We start from the raw sequence: 9,339 nt of genomic DNA on the forward strand, positions 1-9,339 counted from the left end.
AACGGTGCTGCAAGTTGTCTGCAGCGAAGGAGAGCTGTCTGGAAGTTTCCACCCCTCCCTGCCGAGCAACTACTAAAAATGTAAGTAAAAGAGGGCCAGGGGTGGGAGGTGGGAGGCCGGCAGGTGCAGGGAGGGTTGCTGGCACGCGTGGGGCCAGGCGGGTGCTTTACCTCCCTTGGGCTGGGCCAGCTGGTCTCTGCCGCTTGCCAGCTACGCCACGGCCGGCGCAGGGGGCGGCACCACGTATGCGTGGCACTCCCAGGCAGGGAAAGTCCTCGACTTACGACCAGTTGGGTAGTCCTCGACTTACAACCAGTTGGGTAGTCCTTGACTTACGACTGGTTGGGGGGGTCACGGCATTAAAAAGGTTGAGAACCACTGATCTAGGGCTAGGCAAACATTTCCCTTCCACGTTGCTCATATCTGTGCAGTATGCTCACATCTTAGGGTATTGCTGGAGGAGATAGAGAAGAAAGATAAAAGAGACATTGAAGTTTATAGGAGATAAATGAGTGGAAATCTTAGACAGAAAGTCTGCTGGGGGTCTTTAGGCCAGTTCCTCTCCCAGCCCCTGAAAGGTGGAGGCCTGGAGACCACCACCTGTCCATAGCTTTCACCTGCTAGCTTGCTTGCCTGGCACTCCTACTTCTTCCCACATCACAATTACATGAGGTCCTCACTTAATGACCCATGGATCTTAGAGTGGCAATAATAACTGGAACTGCCAAGATTGTCCTCACTAAGCAATGTGGTCACCTGATGTCACTTTTTATAACCCCATTGCATAGCAATGAAAACCTGGGTGCCAATTACTATTACAACCCAAGAACTACCCATATTTCTTTCCCAAGCTGCGGAGAGGGCTGGAAATTTCCCTCTTTCTGGACTGTTGGCATCCTAGGCTGCTTTTTTACTTTTGTTGAAAGAAAAGTCTTCATCATGGTTCAGTCCAAGCTGGGAATAAACAACATGGCGACTGCTTTAGAAAGAAGGTTGCAGTTTATTGAAGATGAGAGTTAGATAAAATGTTGGCTCTGGAAGAAAAAAGAGCAAGCACATATAGGGAGTGGATTTTTATACCCTCTGGAGCCTTTTGTTTGGAGTTGTTCTTGTGGCATGAACTTTGACCTGAGTCCGAATGTGCCTTTTGGTATCTGTGGGTTAATCCTATTATGTCCTGTCTTAGAGTTTGGGTGGGGTATGTATATTTTGGGTGTCTTTGTCTTCCTAAGCTTCTAGCTAGAGGACTATAACCTTCCTGGATTATTTACATCTGTATTTCTACAGAGCTTGTTTATGCCTGGGGGAGGGAGACTTGGGACTATTAAGAAAACTGGACATGCTTTTCTACCTCTTTAAGATCCTTTCAGAAAATGTATTTTTCTGACTTCTAATATTTCCTTCTCTGGGGGGGCTGACTTCCCACTTTCAACAGCAGTTTACTATGCAGAAGAAAATCATGAGAGGTTTTCCTGGCAGAGGATTTCAAGGCATCTCAGCAGATTAAGATGTTTTGTAAGTGCGTCTGAAGAGGACAATGAAAGGTTGGCGGCCTGGAACTTCGACTCACCCTCTGCTTGCAGCTCTGACTTTGCCACCCAAAGAAAGGGCTGTGCAGGAGAAAAAGATCTGGGTGACTCAGCTGTTGCACAACCTGGGGGTCCTCCTGGACTGACGGCTCCTGCTTGGGGAGGCCATGGCTGGGGGAGGAGCTTTGCATAGATTGTGTCAAGCCCCTAAAGGCTTGCCATACGAACGGGGACGGGGGAGCACGGATAACGACCTACCAACCCGGGAAACAGCTGAACATTGCCCCGCCACGCCCCATGACTGCACCAGCCGAACGTCAACTGAGCAGACATCTCCGCGGGCTGCGCCACAGACGCCAGCGAAGCCTAAGGGAAGCCAGTCACCGACGGGGTCGGAGGACCATGAATGCCAGCTGCGCTTTACGGAAGGGAGGGCGATGGACGGGCCATCTGGGGCCGAAAGGACTGCACTCCGGCGGCCGGACCCAGCAAAGGGGGGTGGGGGGTTATCCTTTCGCACCCGGGACAGTAGGCAGGGTAAGATTGGCGGCGGGCAACTGACGCGCAGTTCGGGCGCACGGACAACGGGGGGTGGGGGCGGAGTTCCGTCGGGGAAAGAGAAAGCACAGGGAAAGGGTGGAGCATTTATTCATTTGAAGCGGATGGTGGTTTGGAACCGGGGGCGGACCCAAAGGGTGGAGCACGCCAATATATGGCGGTGGGAGGTAACTAACACCAGTGCTGACGTTGTCTCACCTGCATAATAAAGTGCTTGTTGGGTGTCAGTGTGTGCCGGTCTTCTTTGCCTTCGCGCTACGGACGACATCGGATATTCTGACAAAAAGTCAGCACTCCACACTCTTCTAACGTTTCCCCAGCCTCCTGCTCCCACGTGCAGAGGGAACGCAGGGCCCCGCCCTGGCCGAGGGAGAGGTGGCGACCGACGGGGCTGCGGACGCGGTCCCGGCGGCGGAGGCGGCGCCAGCCCAGCCAGCGGTGCGGCCCAAACTGCTACTGTCTGCGGTCCCAGGACTCGACGTGGGGGAGGTAGGGGCCGCTAAGCCACAGGAGGAGTGGTGGCAAAGCCCGGCAGTAACGGGATTGCAAACCGAACAGTTAATAACGCCGAAGCCGAAGCCCAGTCTTTCGGGGTGGAGGGAGAGACGCGCCACCATGGAGGATGATGAAGACTGGAGCTACTCCACGGCCCCGGGCCAAGAGACCATGGATATATTGCGCCATCGGTTTGGCGAAGCAAGCTACAGGGGCGCCGCCGATGTGTGGCGATCGGAAGGGGATGCTGCGGGCCGCACCCCCTCATCTAGGTTCCGCCTGAGTAGTCCGCGGCTGCGGCTGCCTACTCCCACGGGTGGGTTGGGAACTCTGGGTCTCCCTTCAAGCAGGCTACCGGGCCAGGCGCACTCAGCTCAGCCGGACGGGCCCCGGGACGGGGCAAAAGGTTCAGCGAGGCCAGGGGGTGTGGAGCAGCAGGGCTTCACGGCCGGGTATCCGAACCTTGGGCCAGGCCACCCCCAGGGGCCGTGGGGGCCAGGCTATCCATGGGGGGTTCCTCCTATCCCGGTCACCTTTGATGGGAACCCCGACCACCTGGCAATGTTCTTAGGCCAGGCCATAAGTCATCTGGACCAGTTTGCACAGCTGTATGTATCCCAGTGGGCTATGGTCGGCGCCATTACCGCCGCCTTACGCGGGGAGGCGGCTGCATGGGCAGCCGACCTGTACAGCGACCATGCCCGAGAGTTGGGGACTGCGGGGCTGTTCTTGGACGCGCTGCATGGGAGGTTTGAGGATCCCACCCGGGCGCAGAGGGCCGAGGCAGACCTGCTGGCGCTTCACCAGGGGAACCGCCCGGTCGTCGAATACGTACGAGAGTTCCGGAAGTTAGCCGGCCGAGTGCAGTCTTCATGGCCGGAGCGGATGTTGGTACACCAATTCAGAGCAGGCCTAGACTATGACCTACGGCAAGCCTGCGTGTACCGGGGTGTGGCCAACAGATTGAGAGACTGGTTTAGGGTGGTGGTCGAACTCGAGGCAGGCCTTAAGGCGGTATATCGAGGGATTGGGGACGTCCCGCGGCCGCGGCGTCTCGGAGAGAAGCCTCGTGAGGGAAGCCAGGACCAACAGCGGATAACGCCAAAACCACCCGGAGCGTCAAAAGAAGGCGGCTTCCGATGTTTCCGCTGCGACCAACCGGGCCATCGAGCAGCCGACTGCCCAGCACCCAGCCCCCGTAAGGGCGCAACCATTGGTAGAGCCACGCCCGTAAAGAAGACGACGGAAAGTTCGAGGGCGACTATTCAACAGCCAACCCCAGGGGCGAACAAGGGGTCTCCGGTCATGGCGGAGTCTACGGTTATGGCACGGTACCAGCTGGGAGACGAGGAGGACAACCCTGACGACGTATTGGCCGATCGAATGGTGAGTGACCCTATTAATCCATTTATCCTCCCTATAGTTCTCACGAGTCCGGTAACAGGGGTGCAGAAGGAGTGTCAAGCCTTGATCGATACGGGGTGCACGCGGTGTCTGATGAGTAGGAAGGTAGCGGTGGATAGTGGGTTCCGGATACATCCATTACCGCAACCAATACGGTTCGAACAGGTGGATGGGTCCCTGTTGGGAGGAGTCCCAGCAACCCACGTGACGGACCGGGTACGCATGGACCTAGGAGATCATTGGGAGGTCTTGCGATTCATTGTGGTGCCCACTTTGACGGAGACTGTCATATTAGGGTTGTCCTGGCTGGACAAATGGACCCCAACCATCTGGTGGGAGGGAGGGTCCCGTAAGGTGCGTCTGGGGAGGGGCCCAATGCCAGAGACTGGCAGTAATGGAGGCCAGTTTCCTGAGGTTCCGGAGGTGACGGCGCAACTCCAGGAGGTGGAGGGGGAAGTAACATACCCTGAGGAATACAGGGATTTAGCAATGGTCTTCAGCGAGGAGGAGTGTAATCACCTGCCCCCTCACCGGTCAACGGATTGCGCCATAGAGTTATTGCCGGGGGTTAAACTCCCGAAACCAAGGATGTACACTATGACATCACCAGAGGTGCAGGAACTCCGTAGATATATTGACCAGAATTTGGCGCGGGGGTTCATCCAGCCTGCTAGGTCACGAATAGCGGCCCCCGTACTGTTCAAGGAAAAAAAGGATGGGTCGTTGCGCTTATGTGTTGATTTCCGAGGGTTAAATGCAGTATGTGTTGAGCATGTATACCCCCTCCCCCTAATGAAGGATTTGTTAGCGCACCTGGGAACGGGACGTATATTTACCAAATTGGACTTACGGGAGGCTTACTATAGAGTACGAATCAAGGCTGGCGACGAGTGGAAAACGGCATTTAACTGTCCGTTGGGTAGCTTCCAGTTTCGCGTCATGCCGTTCGGGTTACGGGGGGCCCCGGCGGTGTTCATGCAGTTGATCAATCAGGTATTGCATGAACACCTATACCGCGGGGTACTCGTGTACCTAGATGATATTCTAATATACACCGCAACAAGGGAGGAGCATGTCAGTCTGGTGAGGCAGGTGCTACGGAAGTTATTGGAGGCACAGCTTTATGTAAAGTTGTCTAAGTGCGAGTTCCACCGGGAGCGATTAGATTACCTGGGCTACCGTATATCGGGGAGCGGGGTAGAAATGGACCCGAGCAAGGTGCAAGCAGTACAGGAATGGCAAGCGCCCCAGACGAGACGCCAACTGCAAAGTTTTCTCGGATTCGCGAATTTTTATCGCCAGTTCATTCCGTTATTTGCCACCGTGGTGCATCCCCTCACGGAACTGCTACGGACAAGACACCTGGCGATGAGACCTCGCCCGAGCCAACGAATAGAGTGGACTCTGAGTTGCCAAAAGGCATTTGAGACGCTGAAAACGTTATTTGCCAAAGAGCCCGTATTGCGCCACCCAGACCAGAGTGCTCCATTCGTAGTACAGGTGGACGCAAGTGATGTGGCAGTGGGGGCAGTGCTGTTGCAGAAGAACAGTGGGGGAGCATTGCAGCCATGTGCCTATACCTCGCGGAAGTTCACGACGGCTGAGCGTAGCTGGACCGTCTGGGAGAAGGAGGCCTTCGCGATCCGCTGGGCTCTAGCGACATGGAGGCATTTGTTAGAAGGGGCCAAGCAGCCGTTTGAGGTGTGGACAGACCACAAGAATTTAGAGGCGCTACAGACCCCGAGGCGCTTAGCCCCCAAACATGTCCGGTGGGCCCAATATTTCAACCGGTTTCGGTTCACACTGAGGTATGTGCCGGGAGGAAAAAACTTTCTGGCCGACGCATTGTCGCGGATGCCGCAGTACCATAGCAAGCGGCAGGAGGTCATACAAGCACTAGTGCCGCCTCCGCGGCATGATACCGCTAAGACTGTAAGTCACAGGTCTCAGGTAAGTGACCTAGCGGCTATTAGAGCTGCCCTGCCGACGGATACATGGGCGAATAAGCATTCAGGGTGCTTGACAACTCGGGACGGTGTGGCATGGAAAGGCGGTAAGATATATGTGCCCGAGAAGCTACGCTTAGCCGTACTCCAACAATGCCATGACGCAAAACAAGCGGGCCATTTTGGGTTTATAAAGACCCTACATCTATTACGACGACAATTCTGGTGGCCCAACCTGAAGGTAGATGTGGAACGGTATGTCAGAGGATGCCACGTATGCGCCAGTGCCAAACCCCGAGTAGGGAAACCCATAGGGTTGTTACAACCAGTGGCTGATCCATCCCGGCTGTGGGAAGAGATCGCCATGGATTTTATTGTAGACCTGCCTGGCAACCGGGGCTACAACGTGATATGGACCGTGATAGATCTCTTCTCCAAACAGGCGCATTTTATCCCATGCAAGGGCCTGCCATCAGCGCGGCGGTTGTCACGGTTGTTTATTCAACACGTTTACCGATTCCATGGCATACCCAGAAGAATTGTGTCGGATAGAGGGGTGCAATTCACCGCGAGATTCTGGAGGGAGTTCGTTCGTACGCTAGGGTCCTCACAGGCGTTGAGTTCAGCGTATCATCCGAGCACCAACGGGGCGGCAGAAAGGGCAAATGCCATGGTGGAAAGATACCTCCGGAGTTATGTGTCATTTCAGCAAACGGACTGGGTGGACCTCTTGCCGTTTGCTGAAGTGGCGTATAATAACACTGTCCACAACAGTACGGGATATACCCCGTTTAAGATAGTATATGGGATGGAGTTTAACCCCATTCCCAACCTGTCACCAGAGGTAGCTAGCGGCCAGACCCCTCAAACATGGTACGCCCAGATCACAGGGTTGTGGGACCGGGTGAAGGAACCACGGAGAAAGGCCGAGGCCGCTGCCAAACTCCAAGCCGACAAAAGACGAGCAGAGCACAAACCGTTCCAGGTGGGAGACTGGGTATATTTAGCCACCAAGTATTTACGCTTGCAGGTGCCATGCAAAAAACTGGGGCCGAAATATGTGGGTCCCTTCCAGATCCTCAAAGTAGTCAACCCGGTGACGGTTCAATTACGGCTACCCGCCTCTCTAGGCAAAGTTCATCCCGTGTTCCATAGTAGCCTGCTCAAACCTGCACATAAAAGTCCCTACGCTGACAGAGCACCCGGGCCGGTCTCGGGGTCCCATTATGAAGTGCAGGAAGTCTTAGACTCACGTAGGCGCTATGGTAAGACCCAATACCTCCTTCGATGGAAAGGATACCCGTTGTCGGACGCAACCTGGGTGGGAGAGGAGGATATAAACGCACCTAACCTAATCCGAACGTTTCACCGTAAGTGCCCGGGGAAGCCAGGGCGAGACAGATGTAACATGGTACATTCAACCCCTTCCCTTTCTTTTCCAGGGGGACACGTGGTAAAGGGGGCCGCATGTCAAGCCCCTAAAGGCTTGCCATACGAACGGGGACGGGGGAGCACGGATAACGACCTACCAACCCGGGAAACAGCTGAGCATTGCTCCACCACGCCCCATGACTGCACCAGCCGAACGTCAACTGAGCAGACATCTCCGCGGGCTGCGCCACAGACGCCAGCGAAGCCTAAGGGAAGCCAGTCACCGACGGGGTCGGAGGACCATGGATGCCAGCTGCGCTTTACGGAAGGGAGGGCGATGGACGGGCCATCTGGGGCCGAAAGGACTGCACTCCGGCGGCCGGACCCAGCAAAGGGGGGTGGGGGGTTATCCTTTCGCAACCGGGACAGTAGGCAGGGTAAGATTGGCGGCGGGCAACTGACGCGCAGTTCGGGCGCACGGACAACGGGGGGCGGGGGCGGAGTTCCGTCGGGGAAAGCACAGGGAAAGGGTGGAGCATTTATTCATTTGAAGCGGATGGTGGTTTGGAACCGGGGGCGGACCCAAAGGGTGGAGCACGCCAATATATGGCGGTGGGAGGTAACTAACACCATTGCTGACTTTGTCTCACCTGCATAATAAAGTGCTTGTTGGGTGTCAGTGTGTGCCGGTCTTCTTTGCCTTCGCACTACGGACGACATCGGATATTCTGACAGATTGCATCAATCCTGCCCTTTCCTAGACAGGGAGGCCTTGCACATGGGTCACTCGTGCCTCGGTCACCTCCTGTTTCGATCACTGCACTGGACCACCCAGAAAGTTCAACAGGTCCAGAACGCAGCAGCGCACACAGTAATCGGGGGTCCTAGGTTGCTCATGTAAATCTTTGTGGTGCATGTTGCCCTAGATTTATTTTTTTAAGATGCAATTCAAGATGCTGGTCATCAACTTTAAACCTATTTATCATAGCAATAGCTCTTAGACATATATACCACCCCACAGTGCTTTACAGCACTCTCAATTTCCAGAGTCAGCATATTGCACCCAACAAACTGGGTCCTCATTTTACTGATCTCGCAGGGATTGAGTCAACCTCGACCTTGTCCCACCTTTATTTTTGCATTTATCTGTTCTACAAGGTCAAATAGGGGTCCGCACTCCTAGCCCCTTCCTTTAAATATTGCCATCTAATAGGAGCTACGAAGTGAGCCTTTTCCATTGCAGGCCCTGCCCTACATTTATTGATTAGTCCATAGGCCATATCAGAATACAGAATTCCAAACATCAATTATTGATATGAAAACAAAATGAAATTGGAGTAAAATACAACAATTTGATAGATAGCGAAATAAGATAGAATTATATTTCAATATCACTCCTAAAATCTACCCCAATCAGTCCCACATATGCTGATCTCAGCCAAACCATTTTACTCAAGTACTCTGCCGTATTAAACATTGTTTTCAAATTCTGGCCACACATAAGATATGTTGTATTAACATGGGGTTCCCAATGGGTAGTTAGTAAGGCCAGGGGGCCTGGTTAACTCCTACATTGAAAAAAAGCAAGAATCACCTTTTTGGGACTCCCAGAAATCAAAATCCCATCAGTCTTGCTTGAAGCATCCTGTGTTGATAGGGCAAGTAAATGTTAACCGTGGAGGTTTTACATTTTGCCATTTGCAATATATGGGCCTTATTGCTGTAAATCAGTGCTTCTCAATTATTTTCTGTCATGCCCCCCTAGGAAGAAGAAAACATTTCGCGCCCCCCGCGCGACTGTAAAAAATTTTTTTCTGTACAGAGGACCGATTTCCGGGTCTAAAAGTCACACGGGCGGGTTTGGCCAATCAGGATAGAGCATCATGTCTATCCAATCGGGTCCTTTGCATGTGTCATGTGCGTTGGCGGTCATGTTGTCCTCCGCGTCGGGCTGCCGCTTGCGAGTGAGTCGGATGATCCGATCTAGAAATCCAATATGACAGTATTTGCCGAGGTCAAACGAGCCCCCCTTTACG

Source organism: Crotalus tigris, unplaced genomic scaffold (assembly GCF_016545835.1).
Source record: "Crotalus tigris isolate CLP2741 ecotype Arizona unplaced genomic scaffold, ASM1654583v1 scf7180000017666.379230911805:20528666, whole genome shotgun sequence".
In the NCBI taxonomy this organism is placed as follows: domain Eukaryota; kingdom Metazoa; phylum Chordata; class Lepidosauria; order Squamata; family Viperidae; genus Crotalus; species Crotalus tigris.